Genomic DNA, 18,142 nt, shown 5'->3' on the forward strand with positions numbered 1-18,142 from the left:
TATAAAAACTTAAGACAGGTATAATCCTCAAACAATCACAAGCAATGTGTATAGGAATTTTAGACATAATGGTGCCTACCACATGCTTTAGTATTCAGATTATTAACACAAACTCATGACATAATGACCAAAAAAATATTAACACATAAACATGGACATAATGTTGTTTAGGAATTTCAGACATATATAGAGGTCAAATAGAGGAATTTCAGACAATGAACAATTATCATCATCAATAGGCTAGAGTTCAAATTCTTAATATATGAACTTGATATATAATAGTGCCTCTAGCAGTGTCGCCTTAGTTTAAAAGCAGTAATATGGCATAGAGAGGAGAGGAGAGGAGAGAAGAGAAGAGAGGAGGCCTGTTTGTTTACCCCCAAGATTATATAATCTGGATTAAATAATCCTAAGAGGCAAACAAACAGTCCAGCTTATTTGCCGAGATTATATAATCTAACCCCTTGGATTATGATAATCCATAAGCAAGTGAGGAGGTGCTTATTTCAGATTATTTTTTCCCACTTCCCCACTACCCTTTCAAGTTTCCTAGAAATTACCCACCATTGTCATTATAATCCATAGAATCGTTTTTGCGCCTATTGGATCAGAGAATCCTATTAACAACTCAAATAATCTGAGTAAACAAACAGGACTATTCAGATTATATAATCCAGATTATATAATCCTCCAAAAATAATCCAGATTATATAATCCATGGGGGTAAACAAACAGGCCCGAAATAAACAATATCTATTGCTTTCCATATAAACTCACAAAGTTATATATTCCAATCCCATGGAGAGATGAGGGGAGGAGAGCTACAAAAACCAATTCTGTTCTGTTTTTCCTTTCAGACCTAACCCTATGCAGCAACATATTCATCCAAGAAACCAACAACATGTAACATATCCCTTATTATCCTACCCATTACAAACTTGTCATTAAAATTAAATTCAGTACTGACTAATATTATCTCGATCAATCTTCAAGGACATCGAGCTCGATTTTGCTACGCCACAGAGAATGGTGCATGTGGACCCTTCTTCCTTACATGCATCAGGTGGTCTAAAGTTGGCTTTAACCTTTAGCCCACCTTATATTAGAGATTTGGACATCAAAAGAAAGCTAAAACATTCTAAAGCTTTTAGATCTCTAAGTTTAGAAGAGGGAGGCAAACATGCCCTAGAATATTAATATCACCAAGTAACACACTAAGATATCGAAGACCGCAACTGCTGCTATCACCGTTTAAAGTACAGGATTCAGTGGTGGTGCTTTTGCTTCTACCTTAACAACTAAGATCTCAATCCATCTTAATTTGTCCAACCAAACTCTGAATGAAAAAAAAGGAATCACATTTTAGGAATGATTGACGAGTTAGCACAATGCAGGTTCAGAACCTTTGGTTATCTCCAAAATAAAGACTTGCATGTATGACATGAGATTCTAACCAACGATTCTAAGAATCCACCTCGACCCCTAATTCTGAGGATCCATCTATGCCTGAGGTTCTGAAGTTCTTCGAGCACTTACAAATAGACATTGGACGAGCACACGAAAGTGATCGTCCTCGTTTTCGTGACTCGGCTTATGGCTATTAAGTATAAGTTTGCATTCTCAAACAACTGTTGCGAGGAGCTTATGAACTTGATCAGTGATGTACTTATGGTGAATCACAAGTTGTCTAAAGACATGTATCAGTCCAAGAAATTGCTCTCGAGTCTTGGTATGCACTACAGAAAAATTGATATCTATGATAATAACTATATGCTCTTCTAGAAGGAGACCACAAATGAGAAGAAGCGTGCAGTATGTGGCGAGGCGAGATTCGTAGAGGCTGTAAACAATATGGTGTGACCATGACAACATAGATAGCATGTAAGCAACTTTGTTACATGCCTCTTTTACCTCAGTTGAAACGTTTATTTGTCTCGAAGAATACAGTCATACACATGAGATGGTACAAATAAGGTGTATGTGACAATCTCGATGTGATGACGCACCTAGCTGATATAGATGCATGGAAGACACTAGATGCCTTTCATTCAAGTTTTGCTAGAGACGTGAGAACTGTTCGCACCAGCTTAGCAACAGTTGGTTTCTTGCCTTTCAATCTAACTGTGCCATCATATTCATGATGGCTCCTGTTTGCTATTCTATACAACCTTCCATCGGCTCTTTGCATAAAATACGATTTTATATTCTTGTGTCTTGTCATACTCGGTCTGGATCATCCTGGAACAAAGATCAATTTGATGATGAGACCCTAGTTGAAGACTTGAAACTATTGTGGGAAGAAGTAAAATTGTACGATTGTTATAAGAAGCAATAGTTCACTTGAGAGCTACGTATTTATGGTTGATTCATAATTTCATGGCTTATGGTACCTTTGTGGATGGAGATGCTTTTTCCCGAGGATCACTTGTTTAGGTTCTAGAGAAACGCTTTCAGGAAGGACACGATTGTGACTAGGGGACACCCAAGTGTCTTAGTGGTTCAATTATTCTCGCTAGGCTAAATGATTTGAAATTAAATGAACGTGGAAACAATTTGTTGGTGTCACACCCGGTTTTAACGACAAAACTAAATGTCCATTGTACATGCAATTGGATCAAGAATCACATGTATAGTGACATCATACAGTGGATTATATCAAAACACAATGCTTTATTAATATTGTAACAGAGTATTTATTATATAATCATGATATTATATATCAATCCACCAGTAGACCCTCCACAACCGACTGATTGATCGTAGGCCTAAAACTCGTTGTAATTCTACAACTCTAGGATCTAGGACATATGTTCTCCTCTATGTGGATACAAAATACATAGGGTAGGTGTGGAGAAGTCAAGAGTGAGTACTTTCGCACTCAACTGAACAATTATCCCACTTTAGGGTAAAAGTGGACTGGCTTTATAGTGGGCTAGCTTGAGCAGTTGCTTTAGTTGGTCAAGTTTTAATTGTACTCGAAAAACATACAAATTACCCTTTTGGAAAGCATTTTGTTGAGTAAAAATCTGTCACAATCTAGTAACTTCGACGCTCATTGATCCCACGATGAACCATTCACCAAATCTCATAGTGAACAATTATAGTAAAGTAACATTTTGAAAAAAATATTCATTTGAAAGAAAAATGAGATATGTGTCATTTCTATATTGGTTTTGGTGTTTGATGGCCAACACATCATTATGATCTAACTAGTTTTGCTAAGTATATGGTTGCAGGTTTGTATGAATCAAATTGAAATATTCAATGCACCAATAGCTCAAATGAAGACTAGAAAGGGCATTATTTGGATAAGATGAACTTTGAGGGTTTCATGAGTTCTAAATGCCGTTAAAAACATAATTGATCACCTTAGAACAAATGCTGCAATAAAACCCACATGAAGCCTGTGTACGAAACAACTAGATTAGCGAAGGATACCAACCGACGGCCTGGCCTGGAGGAGATTCCAAAGGCCCGACTGAAAGATACTTGTTCTGGAATTTTCTTCTCGCAACAATTTAACTAATTAATTACCTCAAATGATTATCCTCTCTTCCCTAAATCATTAGAGCTTTTTGGTAATCAAATTATCAAATTGCTATGTAGAAGTGAAGCATTTGCTTTGCATGACGACTAGACTATCGCCGTGAAAGATTCTTCGGAGCTTCTGGTGGAGTGGATACGTGTGCTGCCAGTGTGTTAGCGGGCGTGGAAACCAATCGGCTTCCAGGGGAACATCATCTTTGCTTAGCTCCCATTCCGTGGTAATAAAATATTATTGTATTGACAGTACGTAAACACATACTATTAGATTATAAAACAACTGAACCAGTTTTCCGCATATGCCCAGGAATAAACTGCCGAAGTGCCGAGTGCATGCTGTGCTCAATAAATTATATGGGACTGACGGCTCTTTGAATCTTAAAGAAATTTAAAATGTTTGATGGGGTTGAATGGTGTCCATGAAGATGACGAACGTGAAGACTGAAAAATGGACATGCATGTAGTTGATAGGACAAGATCAAGTAAAGAAAACTGAACATGGAATTTTCCTCACCCTTTTCTTAGTGGTCCTGAAGTGTGTGTGTGTGTTGGGGGTGGGGGGGGGGGGGGGGGGGGGGGGGGGTGCGATTGTGATGGTGGATCACAGAAATGAGGTCTTAGCGGATATGCCTAGGAATGGTCTCTCCAAACCAAAGTTTACAATAGCACCTGTTGTTGCCATGGCTACCTTTACATGGTTCATAATATTGTAAGAGAGGAGTAAGAGCCAAACTAAGACTTTGTCTTCTAGAAGATTACTAAAGTGCACCAAGTGTATTTCTGGTCGAAAGACGGCAAACGTTCTCCTTGTAATTGCATTTTGTTTATCAAAATAAAGAACGACCGGCAATTTTCCAACTAATATTTTCACTAATACAAAAAAAAATAATTTTTGAAAGACGATTCTTTTCGCGGCACCGGTAGTCCATATAGGCCTATAGCGTCCAACCCCACAATCTCTTTAGCAGGTCGTATCTAAAAACAACTTTAATTTATAGTGGTGATATATGGACGGTTGCTTGCGGCCTGGCAAATCACACATTTTCTCATGTTCTAGTCCGAGGCGGACCAAGCAACTAAAATATTGTTTTTTAGTCGCACGTGTACAAAAGATTTTTTCAGTAACATCATATATTTATTTCCTTTTAATTTTTAATTACGTCCACTTATCAAAACATTTCTACGTTAAATCTATAACAACTTAAGGGGTGTTTGGTTTCTAGGGACTAATTTTTAGTCCCTATATTTTATACCATTTTAGTTCCAAAATGTCAAATATAGAAACTAAAACTATATTTTAGTTTCTATATTTAGTATTTTATAGACTAAAATGGAATAAAATGAAGGGACTAAACATTAGTCCCTAGAAACCAAACACCCCCTTATTATGGCGTTCGACGGTTGACGCCAAATAACAGTTTTAGGCCCCGTTTGGTTTGGGCTAACTAAAGTTTAGTGACTAAAGTTTAGTCACTTTTAGTCACTAAAGAAGCAAACATATTGACTAAAGTGGGGTGACTAAACTTTAGCTCTTTAGTCACCAAATGAGTGACTAAAAGGGACTAAAGTAGTATTTTTACCATATTTGCTCTCTACACTTTCTTCTTATAGCAAACATCCATTAATTAATAGGGGTAAAACAGTCATTATTCACAACAATTAATGCTCTTTAGTCTGGTTTAGTCACTGAAACCAAACGGGTTACTTTAGCGACTAAACTTTAGTCACTAAAATTTAGTTTAGTAACTAAAGAAACCAAACAGGGCCTTAGTTAGTTATTGTTTCCTTACAAGTCGAGCCTCCATACTATAAATATGTAATCTTTCGACTCATAGCTACACTATACCTAGGGTTTATTTTAGTTAAGCATTATCCTGCCATGATTTGATTTTACTCGATTCAGGACAGCCATCGGCACTTCTTTATTTTGCAATTTATATTTATCATGCTTTGTTTTATAATAGATGATGTTAGTTATTCGCATGCTTGAGATATGAATATAGATGTATTTGTGTGTCTTAGGGTGTGTTTGGTTTGGCTTTTGGCTTTGGCTTTTGTCCCCTAAAAGTCAAACCAAGAGGCTGAATCTGGAAATCAGCTTTTTCAAAAAGCCGACTTTCTTGTAGTGCAAAACTGAAAGCACCTTTGGACCTGCTTTTAGCAGCTTTTAGGTGGAACTGTGAAAATATATATGGAAGAATTTTTAGCGACTTTTAGTGATTTCCACCAAACGATTTTTAGCTTTTTAGCAGTTCACAGCCCACAGCAACTTTTTCACAGCTCACAACAGCTTTTTTCACAGCCACAGCCCAACCAAACAGACCCTTATTATCTCTCAGTTGGTTACAACTATAAAGAATTGTTTCATGTTTTACTGGCATAGCTATGCTTAATGTACCACTTTTAGGCTTCGGTCTTACCTAGTTTTAGATGTTTATTTGCATATGTTCGGCCTACTTTGGATCTTGGATGTTCTAGTTATACAGTAAAAGTGAGATTGGTGTAGTTTTATCTATATGAACATGTATAGAAGATGTTTTTATGCTCATCGATACAGATGCATCAACTCATGACAATCGACTTTAATAAGTCGATTTTGACTCTATGTAGACTACTGATATCTCTGATCGGTAGGGCTCACATCTTGCAGGGTGATTCAACAATCCATCACTGCATCCTTCCTGGCAAGTTGATTAAGCTTGGTGGCATGCTCGTGATTACGCTAGAGTGCGCTAGAATCGATCTCGCATCTTTGAGAGATGATCATAGCAACAACGAGATATGTTGGCTCCTCACTTGTTGGCCAACGATTGACTATCAACCAATTTTCCATGACAGAACAAAGACAAAATGATGAATGCATAACAAGCTAACAATGGCACATATCAACATAATATGATATTTTTAGATATATCATTAGCATACCTAAAACCAAAGACAAGAATAGAACTCCAACTCCTAGGAAGATTTAATGAAATAACCAAATATGAGAGCACTCTGTCAAAGAGGAAAATTACAATAGAGTAGTGCACCAACATGTAGGTATGAACCAAATTCCATTCACTAGACATATTCGGTGGGACACCAGATACAACACTGGATAAGGTACTCAAAGAGAGTTGCAACACATCTGGAGAGGGCCATAAGGCACCGAACATGTCTGGTGGTACACCGGACACCCGATCTCTAATGGTTGGTAACGAGTAGAACAAATGGCTAGCTAACATGGACACACTAGACATGTATAATGGGTGCACCGAACATGTCCACTAAGTGTACATAAATTCTGTCACTTGTAAAAGATAGTTTTGGATTTGGGAGCTATATATACCACGAGAATCAACCATTTGAGTAGTGTGAGAGCTGAGGAACATATCAATAGAGTTGAGGCTCATCTTTAGTAGCTCTAGACACCCAATGTGCTCAAAAAATCACTTGATGATTAGTGTATGTACTTTTATAGTACTTAGGTTAGCCAGATCACCCCTCATAGAGCTTGCTCTAGGTTTAGGCCTAGTGTTTGAGTGAGGTTAGAATACCTCTTACAGTTGGTGCTTGTGTGCACCATTATAGTTGTACCAAAGCAACTTGTAGTCTTGTGAGATTGGACCAACTGTGTTTATGGTGTTGGTGTCACTATGTATAGGAGGGAACGAGACCCATTTAGTGTTCCAGATGGAAACACGATAGTGAATATTGTGAGGAGCGGTTTGAGAGAGGCTATTTTAGAGACCCACTTATGCATGGGGGAAGACCCATGGCTATACATGGAGTTACTTGACTAGGAGCATGGCCCTCACATGGGCATACTTGTGAGGAGCTCTAGCAAGAACAAGAGTGAATCTTACACACTCCTCGATACCTCAATAAAAATACTAGAGTCGTCGATGAGAGTTTGTATCTCTATCACCTTTTAGCTTCTACATTTACATTGTGTACCTTAGCTATGTGCTTTACCTTCCTACCTTAGTTGATAGGTTTAGAACCTAGGTTGCATAACTCTTTGCGGTAGAGATAGGAGACAATAAGTCAAAACCATAGTGGCACATATATAATTTATTTATTGCATAGGTTTTGACTACGAGAAAATTAGAGGCTACAGTTTGTCAAATAGATTGTTTAATTCACCCTCTCTTAGGCGCCATGATTCCTTCAGGGCCATCCCAAACACCATGCCTAAGCTTACCACTCCCTCTCTCCTTCCCTCATGTACCTTTATTTAGGGCCCTCAAGGAACATAGCGTCTCTACCACATCCGCAAGTGTAACTCCAGTGATGCCATGACTACTTGAAGCCATCGTTCAACTGGCACCACCCTCCTCCCTACACAATCGTCCGATCTAAATCCAACAACACATAATATATTTGGTAGCCTTGTACCAACTTAATTCACAATGGGAATGCGAGCCTGTCGGGGACCATAATTAGGGGTACCCTCAAGGCTCCTAATTCTCAGCTGGTAACCCCCATCAGCATAAAGCTGCAAAGGCCTGATGGGTGCGATTAAGTCAGGGATCAGTCCATTCGAGGGACTCGATCGCGCCTCGCCCGAGCCTAGCCTCGGACAAGGGCAGCCGACCCCAGAGGATCTCCGTCTCGCCCGAGGCCCCACTCCAGCGGCGAACATATTTCCGGCTCGCCCGAGGCCCTGTCTTCGCCAAGAAGCAACCCTGACCAAATCGCCGCACCGACCGACCAAATCGCAGGAGCATTTAATGCAAAGGTGGCCTCACACCTTTATCCTGACGCGCGCCCTTCAGCCGACAGAGCCGAAGTGACCGCCGTCACTTCGCCGCTCCACTGACCGGCCTGACAAAAAGACAGCGCCGCCTGCGCCGCTCCGACTGTGGTGCCACTTGACAGAGTGAGGCTGACAGGCAGTCAGGCCCGGCCGCAGGCACCATAGGAAGCTCCGCTCTGCCCGACCTAGGGCTCGGACTCGGGCTAAGCCCCGGAAGACGGCGAACTCCGCTCCACCCGATCCAGGGCTCGGACTTGGGCTAAGCCCCGGAAGACGGCGAACTCCGCTCCGCCCGACCCAGGGCTTAGACTCGGGCTAAGCCCCAGAAGACGACGAACTCCGCTCCGCCCGACCCAGGGCTCGGACTCGGGCTAAGTCCCGGAAGACGACGAAATCCGCTCCGCCCGACCCAGGGCTCGGACTCGGGCTAAGTCCCAGAAGACGACGAACTCCGCTCCGCCCGAACCAGGGCTCAGACTTGGGCTCAGCCCCAGAAGACGACGAACTCCGCTCCGCCCGACCCCATGGCTCGGACTCCACCCTGGCCTCAGCCGACGGTCTCCGCCTCGCCCGAACCAGGGGCTCGGACTCGACCTCAGCCACGGAAGACAGACTCGACCTCGGCTTCGGAGGAGCTTCCACATCACCCAACCTAGGGCGTAGACCAGCTACGTCAACAGGAGGCGCCATCATCACCCTACCCCGAGCTAACTCGGGCCACGGGGAACAAGACCGGCGTCCCATCTGGCCCGCTCCGCCAGATAGGCAATGATGGCGCCCCGCATACTCTGTGACGACGACGGCTCTCAGCCCCCTTACGGAAGCAAGAGGACGTCAACGAGGACTCAACAGCTCCGACAGTTGTCCCTCCGCCAAGCTCCAGCACTCCTCCGACGGCCACGACATCACACCAGATGGGTGCCAAAATCTCTCCGGCTGCCACGACGGCATGTACTTAGGGCGCTAGCTCTCCTCCGCTAGACACGTAGCACTCTGCTACACCCCCATTGTACACCTGGATCCTCTCCTTACGCCTATAAAAGGAAGGACCAGGGCCCTCTTAGAGAGGGTTGGCCGCGCGGGGACGAGGACGAGACAGGCGCTCGCTTGAAGCCGCTCGCTCCCTCTCTCGCGTGGACGCTTGTAACCCCCTACTGCAAGCGCACCCGACCTGGGCGCGGGACGAACACGAAGGCCGCGAGATTTCCACCTCTCTCACGCCTGTCTTCGGCCACCTCACTTCCCCCCTTCGCGCTCGGCCTCGCGTCGATCCATCTGGGCTGGGGCACGTGGCGACATTCACTCGTCGACTTAGGGACCCCCCGGTCTCGAAACACCGACAGTTGGCGCGCCAGGTAGGGGCCTGTTGCGTGTTGACGAACAGCTTCCCGTCAAGCTCCAGATGGGCAGTATCCAGCAACCTCTCCAACCCGGGACGGTGCTCCGTTTCGGGAGCCATGAGTTCATGTCCCTCGACGGCAGCTACGACATGATACTCATTCCACCGCCGGGCGACAGCGACAATGGCGACCGACAGCCCGCTCGCCGGTGGCGGAATCGACGACGTCTTCCCCGCGTGGTGGAAGAACAACCTTCGAGCTCGCCCCGTCCTCTTCCCCGTCGACGGAGGAGGAGGCGGGGCAACCAAGGCCAAGCGGGAGGCAGCGCCTCGTCGGCTGTCGAGCGAGTCGACGGCCCCAGCGCCCCAACGGGGGGCGCGTCAGGCATCGACCTCGCGCTTGAGACGAAGACGAGCGCTGTCTCCCCGCGACACGCCAGTCCCGAGCAAGCGGACGACGCCAGCACGCTTGCGAAAGGCTTGCTGGGTATCACCCTCGTACCTGAGACGACGGTGCAGTCAGTCCCCGACGTGACCTCATCACCGCCCGTCGACCAAGAGGTACCGACCGATTCCCATCCCACGTCTTTCGGATTCAGCCTCGACCCGCCTAGCGCTTCGCTTTGGCGGGCGCTCTCGTAGAGGCAAGTCCAAACCCTCTGGGGTTTCGTATGCGGTGACATTGGGACCGGCTGACGGACGTCTCGACCTACGGGCCCTCTGGGTCCAAGGAAGACGACGAGCCCAGCTTCTGTTGGGATTTCTCTGGACTTGGCAACCCCAGTGCCATGCAGGACTTCATGACCGCATGCGACTACTGCCTTTCCGACTGTTCCGACGGTAGCCGTAGCCTCGGCGACGAGGACTGCGGCCCAAGTCACGAATGTTTCCACGTCGATCTAGGGGGTCCCTCCGAAGGCAACCATCTCAGCATGCCGGAGGACGGTGATCTCCCTAGGCCGGTGCCTCGCGTTGACATCCCATGGGAGCTAGCTGTGGTCCCCGTTCCGGCGGGGGGTCACGACCCACAGCTCGAGCAAATCCGCGGGGTGCAGGCCAGGCTTGGCGAGGGAGCAGGAGCGCTTGAGCCAATCCGCCGGGACGTCGGGCAGGCATGGGCGGGCCAACCTCCGGCCGGAGAAATACGTCATCTACCCCAGGGCTTCCAGCACCACATCGCCGACGATGTCAGGGTCAGGCCGCCACCCGCATCCAGTGGGGTCGGCCAGAACCTGGCTGTAGCAGCAATGCTCCTCCACGCAATGCCGGAGCCATCAACCACCGAGGGGCGGCGAATCCAGGGAGAGCTCAAGAATCTCCTGGAAGGCGCCGCGGTCCGGCGGGCCGAGAGCTCCGCCTCCCGAAGGCAGGGGTACCCCTCGGAACATCATGCCGCGACTTCCCGATTCATGCGGGAAGCCTCGGTCTACACCGGGCGCACGCGCAACACAGCGCCTGCGGCCCCGGGTCGCCTCGGCAACGAGCACCATCACCGTGACCGTCGAGCCCGCCTCGACGAGAGGGTGCGCCGAGGCTACCACCCCAGGCGTGGGGGACGCTACGACAGCGGGGAGGATCGGAGTCTCTCGCCCGAACCACCCGGTCCGCAGGCCTTCAGCCGGGCCATACGACAGGCACCGTTCCCGACCCGGTTCCGACCCTCGACTACTATCACGAAGTACTCGGGGGAGACGAGACCGGAACTGTGGCTCGCGGACTACCGCCTGCCCTGCCAACTAGGTGGAATGGACGATGACAACCTCATCATTCGCAACCTCCCCCTGTTCCTCTCCGACACCGCCCGCGCCTGGTTGGAGCACCTGCCTCCGGGGCAGATCTCCAACTGGGACGACCTAGTCCAAGCTTTCGCTGGCAATTTCCAGGGCACGTACGTGTGCCCCGGGAATTCCTGGGACCTCCGAAGCTGCCGACAGCAGCCGGGAGAGTCTCTCCGGGACTACATCCGGCGATTCTCGAAGCAGCGCACCGAGCTGCCCAACATCACCGACTCGGATGTCATCGACGCATTCCTCGCCGGCACCACTCGCCGCGACCTGGTGAGCAAGCTGGGTCGCAAGACCCCCACCAGGGCGAGCGAGCTGATGGACACCGCCACCAAGTTCGCCTCCGGCCAGGAGGCGGTCGAGGCTATCTTCTGGAAGGACAAGCAGCCCCAGGGCCGCCCATCGGAAGATGTCCCCGAGGCGTCAACTCAGCGCGGCGCCAAGAAGAAGGGCAAAAAGAAGTCGCAAGCGAAACGCGACGCCGCCGACGCGGACCTTGTCGCCGCCGCCGAGTACAAGAACCCTCGGAAACCCCCAGGAGGTGCCAACCTCTTCGACAAGATGCTCAAGGAGCCGTGCCCCTACCACCAGGGGCCCGTCAAGCACACCCTTGAGGAGTGCGTCATGCTTCGGCGCCACTTCCACAGGGCCGGGCCACCCGCGGAGGGTGGCAGGGCCCACGACGACGACAAGAAGGAAGATCACCAGGCAGGAGAGTTCCCCGAGGTCCGCGACTGCTTCATGATCTACGGTGGGCAAGCGGCGAATGCCTCGGCTCGGCACCGCAAGCAAGAGCGTCGGGAGGTCTGTTCGGTGAAGGTGGCGGCACCAGTCTACCTAGACTGGTCCGACAAGCCCATCACCTTCGACCAAGCCGACCACCCCGACCATGTGCCGAGCCCGGGGAAATACCCGCTCGTCGTCGACCCCATCATCGGCGACGTCAGGCTCACCAAGGTCCTCATGGATGGAGGCAGCAGCCTCAACATCATCTACGCTGAGACCCTCGGGCTCCTACGTGTCGATCTGTCCTCGGTCCGGGCAGGCGCTGCGCCTTTCCATGGGATCATCCCCGGGAAGCGCGTCCAGCCCCTCGGACAACTCGACCTTCCCGTCTGCTTCGGAACACCCTCCAACTTCCGAAGGGAGACCCTGACGTTCGAGGTGGTCGGGTTCCGAGGAACCTACCACGCGGTACTGGGGAGGCCATGCTACGCGAAGTTCATGGCCGTCCCCAACTACAGCTACCTGAAGCTCAAGATGCCGGGCCCCAGCGGGGTCATCACTGTCGGCCCCACGTACAAACACGCGTTCGAATGCGACGTGGAGTGCGTGGAGTACGCCGAGGCCCTCGCCGAGTCCGAGGCCCTCATCGCCGACCTGGAGAGCCTCTCTAAGAAGGTGCCAGACGTGAAGCGTCATGCCAGCAACTTTGAGCCAGCGGAGACGGTTAAGTCCGTCCCCCTCGACCTCAGCGGCGACGCCTCCAAGCAGATCCGGATCGGCTCCGAGCTCGGTCCCAAATAGGAAGCAGTGCTCGTCGACTTTCTCCGCGCGAACGCCGACGTCTTCGCGTGGAGTCCCTCGGACATGCCCGGCATACCGAGGGATGTCGCCGAGCACTCGCTGGACATCCGAGCCGGAGCCCGACCCGTCAAGCAGCCTCTGTGCCGATTCGACGAGGAGAAGCGCAGAGCCGTAGGCGAGGAGATCCACAAGCTAATGGCGGCAGGGTTCATCAAAGAGGTATTCCATCCCAAATGGCTTGCCAACCCTGTGCTTGTGAGAAAGTAAGGGGGGAAATGGCGGATGTGTGTAGACTACACTGGTCTAAACAAAGCATGTCCGAAGGTTTCCTACCCTCTGCCTCGCATCGATCAAATCGTGGATTCCACCTCTGGGTGCGAAACCCTGTCTTTCCTCGATGCCTACTCAGGGTATCACCAAATCAGGATAAAAGAGTCCGACCAGCTCGCGACTTCTTTCATCACACCCTTCGACATGTACTGCTATGTCACCATGCCGTTCGGCTTGAGGAATGCGGACGCAACGTACCAGCGGTGCATGAACCATGTGTTCGGCGAACACATTGGCCGCACGGTCGAGGCCTACGTCGATGACATCGTAGTCAAGACGAGGAAAGCCTCCGACCTCCTTTCCGACCTTGAAGTGACATTCCAATGTCTTAAGGCGAAAGGCGTCAAGCTCAATCCCGAGAAGTGTGTCTTCGGGGTGCCCCGAGGCATGCTCTTGGGGTTCATCGTCTCCGAGCGAGGCATCGAAGCCAACCCGGAGAAGATCGCAGCCATTACCAGCATGGGGCCCATCAAGGACTTGAAAGGCGTACAAAGGGTCATGGGATGTCTCGCGGCTCTGAGCCGCTTCATCTCACGCCTCGGCGAAAGAGGTCTACCTCTGTACCGCCTCTTAAGGAAAGCCGAGTGCTTCACTTGGACCCCTGAGGCCGAGGAAGCCCTCGGGAACCTGAAGGCGCTCCTCACGAAGGCGCCTATCTTGGTGCCCCCAGCTGCCGGAGGAGCCCTCTTGATCTACGCCGCCGCGACCACTCAGGTGGTTAGCGCCGCGATTGTGGTCGAGAGGCAAGAAGAGGGGCATGCATTGCCCGTTCAGAGGCCAGTCTACTTTGTCAGCGAGGTACTGTCCGAAACCAAGATCCGCTACCCACAAGTTCAGAAGCTGCTGTACGCGGTGATCCTGACACGGCAGAAGTTGCGACACTACTTCGAGTCTCATCCGGTAACTATGGTGTCATCCTTCCCCCTGGGGGAGATCATCCAGTGCCGGGAGGCCTCGGGTAGGATTGCAAAGTGGGCGGTGGAAATCATGGGTGAGACGATCTCGTTCGCCCCTCGGAAGGCCATCAAGTCCCAGGTCCTGGCAGACTTCGTGGCCGAATGGGTCGACACCCAGCTACCGACAGCTCCGATCCAATCGGAGCTCTGGACCATGTTCTTCGACGGGTCGCTGATGAAGACAGGAGCCGGCGCAGGCCTACTCTTCGTCTCGCCCCTTGGGAAGCACCTACGCTATGTGCTACGCCTCCATTTCCCGGCATCCAACAATGTGGCTGAGTACGAGGCTCTGGTCAATGGATTGCGGATCGCCATCGAGCTAGGGGTCCGACGCCTCGACGCTCGCGGTGACTCGCAGCTCGTCATCGACCAAGTCATGAAGAACTCCCACTGCCGCGACCCGAAGATGGAGGCCTACTGCGATGAGGTTCGGCGCCTGGAAGACAAGTTCTACGGGCTCGAGCTCAACCACATCGCTCGACGCTACAACGAGACTGCGGACGAGCTGGCTAAAATAGCCTCGGGGCGAACAATGGTTCCCCCGGACGTCTTCTCCCGAGATCTGCATCAGCCCTCCGTCAACATCGACGGCATGCCCGAGCCTGAGGCACCCTCGGCCCAGCCCGAGGTACCCTCGGCACAGTCCGAGGCGCCCTCGGCTCGGCCCGAGGCACCCTCGATCCAGCCCGAGGTACCCTCGGCATAGTTCGAGGCACCCTCGGATCGGCCCGAGGCACCCTCGGTTCGGCCTGAGGTACCCTCGGCCCCCGAGGGCGAGACGCTGCACGTCGGGGGGGAGCGAAGTGGTGTCATGCCTGATCAAAACTGGCAGACCCCGTACCTGCAATATCTCCACCGAGGAGAGCTACCCTCCGACCGAGCCGAAGCTCGGCGGGTGGCGCGGTGCGCCAAGTCGTTCGTCTTGCTGGGAGATGAGAAGGAGCTCTACCACCGCAGCCCCTCAGGCATCCTCCAGCGATGCATCTCCATCGTCGAAGGTCAGGAACTCCTGCGAGAGATACACTCGGGGGCTTGCGGCCATCACGCAGCGCCTCGAGCCCTCGTCGGGAATGCTTTCCGACAAGGTTTCTACTGGCCGACGGCGGTGGCTGACGCCACTAGAATTGTACGCACCTGCGAAGGGTGTCAGTTCTACGCAAGGCAGACCCACCTGCCCGCTCAGGCTCTGCAGACGATACCCATCACCTGGCCTTTTGCTGTGTGGGGTCTGGACCTCGTCGGCCCCTTGCAGAAGGCACCCGGGGGCTACACGCACCTGTTGGTCGCCATCGACAAATTCTCCAAGTGGATCGAGGTCCGACACCTAAACAGCATCAGGTCCGAGCAGTCGGTGGCGTTCTTCACCAACATCATCCATCGCTTCGGGGTCCCGAACTCCATCATCACCGACAACGGCACCTAGTTCACCGGCAGAAAGTTCCTGGACTTTTGCGAGGATCACCACATCCGGGTGGACTGGGCCGCCGTGGCTCACCCCATGTCAAATGGGCAAGTAGAGCGTGCCAACGACATGATTCTGCAAGGACTCAAGCCTCGGATCTACAACGACCTCAACAAGTTCGGCAAGCGATGGATGAAGGAACACCCCTCGGTGGTCTGGAGCCTGAGGACAACGCCGAGCCGAGCCACGGGCTTCACGCCGTTCTTTCTGGTCTATGGGGCCGAGGCCATCTTGCCCACGGACTTAGAATACGGTTCCCCGAGGACGAGGGCCTACACCGACCAAAGCAACCAAGCTAGTCGAGAGGACTCGTTGGACCAGCTGAAGGAGGCTCGAGACAAGGCCTTACTACACTCGGCGCGGTACCAGCAGTCCCTGCGACGCTACCACGCCCGAGGGGTCCGGTCTCGAGACCTCCAGGTGGGCGACCTGGTGCTTCGGCTGCGACAAGACGCCCGAGGGCGGCACCAGCTCACGCCCCCCTGGGAGGGGCCATTCGTCATCGCCAAAGTTCTGAAGCCCGGAACGTACAAGCTGGCCAACAGCCAAGGCGAGGTCTACGACAACGCTTGGAACATCCAACAGCTACGTCGCTTCTACCCTTAAGATGTTTTCAAGTTGTTCATATACCTCGCTCCCACGCAAAGTTTAGTCATCAAGGAAGGGTCGGCCTCGCCTCGGCAAAGCCCGACCCTCCCTCGGGGGCTAAAAGGGGGGAACCCCCTCTGCGTCGAATTTTTTCCTCGAAAAAAATCCTTTCTGCCAGAATGTCTTTCGTGCTTTTTGACTACTTCGAAAGTGGATCCTGAAAACGACGGAGTACACGTAAGCAGCCAAGGCTGACCGAGCCGAGGGACTCCTACGCCTCTGGGATACGGATACCTCACTCATCATCTTCTGTGATAAGTAACTCACGTTCGGATAAGTGATTCCGCGGACCGAACAAGTCTTCACGTTCAGAAGCTCTTCTGCCGGAGCGATTCTTCGAGCCTTCTCAACTGCGTCGGTGACAGAACCCCATGGACGGGTAAGAGTGCGTGTAAGCGGCAAGGCCGACCGAGCCGAGGGACTCCTACGCCTCCGGGATACGGATACCTCACTCATCACCTTCCGTGAGAAGCAACTCTCGCTCGCACAAACAATTATGTTACCGACAAAAAAGTCCAGATACTCGAAACAAGAGGAAAAGAGACGCGGCTTTACAACACGGTGAGGGTGTGTTTTGGCCTCGGTGGCCGCAGAAAACACACGCTACAAGATAATCCAATCCTGCAGGCTCAGATCCTGACGGCTAAAGGGAGCAGCAGCGCCCTCGGCGTCGACAACACCTTCGGCGAGGCCTGACCTAGCCTCGGACGGCGACGCGGTCCAAGGGTCTCTGCTCTGAAGGACAACGTCATCACCAAGCCTGGGCCATCGCCGCCAGGGTCTTCCCCGAGAATCCGGCCCGAGCAGGCGGCTCGGCCGATCACCCCGGGGCCTCGGCCAGCTGTCCTTCGAGGACATCAGCCCGGCCCGAGGCCTCGACAGTTTAATTCCGGCGTCGATCCCGCTAACGGACGACCCAGCCAGGCTCCGGCCGACCAGGTCTCCTTTTTGAGCCAACTCTGCCTCTGTTCGCGCTGACACCGCTACCCCTGGCCTCGGCTCATCGAAGAGCAGCCGAGGGGTTCCTCTAACTAAGCAAGGGAAACCTCGGACAACAAGGCTGACCGAGCCGAGGGAATCCTACGCCTCTAGGATACGAATACCTCACTCGTCACCTTTACACGAGGCGACTCACGCTTGGTGAAGCGGTTCAGACAACCAACAGGCGAGTCTTAGTGCTCGAAAATGAGGAAAAAACACGGCTCCGTGCCGAAATTACATACATGTTCAGGCCTCGATAGCCACGATGAACAAAAACACTGGCATTCGAAGTGCCATTACAAACGGAACTCCGGTTCCACCTCCGCAGGTACGAACAACCCCACTCGATGGGGGGGGAGCCTGCGGAGCAACGGAAGACCGACGAACAGCGCGCCGTCGCCCGCTCTGGCAGCGGCGACGACGACGACTTCTGCTCCGGGGGGCCGAACAGCGGCAGCAATGACCTCAGGGCGGATGCTGCCGCCAGGAGGCCCCCGCCCATGCCCAAAACTCGTGAGGCAAGGACGGGCAGAAGGCCGTAGAGTTGGAGGTCGGTCCGTGGGCAGCCCTGGCCATCTCGTCGGTGGAAGAACCTCTTCCAGCTGCCGTGGCGGAAGCCGGCGCCGAGAGAGGCTCCGAAGCCACTCGGGTCCGAGAGCCAGGCACGCGGCAGCTGCCGGCGCCACGGACGACAACCGCCCTTCCCCCCGATCACTGAGGGAAGGAGCAGGCCACCGCCCACGCAGGGGCCGACCCCAACTCGGCACACTCCCCTCCCCAGCCCTGGTGATGAAAATCCTTGAGGCTGAGGGAGGGGCAGAGGCCGTAGCC

Source organism: Zea mays, chromosome 1 (genome assembly GCF_902167145.1).
Source record: "Zea mays cultivar B73 chromosome 1, Zm-B73-REFERENCE-NAM-5.0, whole genome shotgun sequence".
NCBI classification, from domain to species: Eukaryota; Viridiplantae; Streptophyta; class Magnoliopsida; order Poales; family Poaceae; genus Zea; species Zea mays.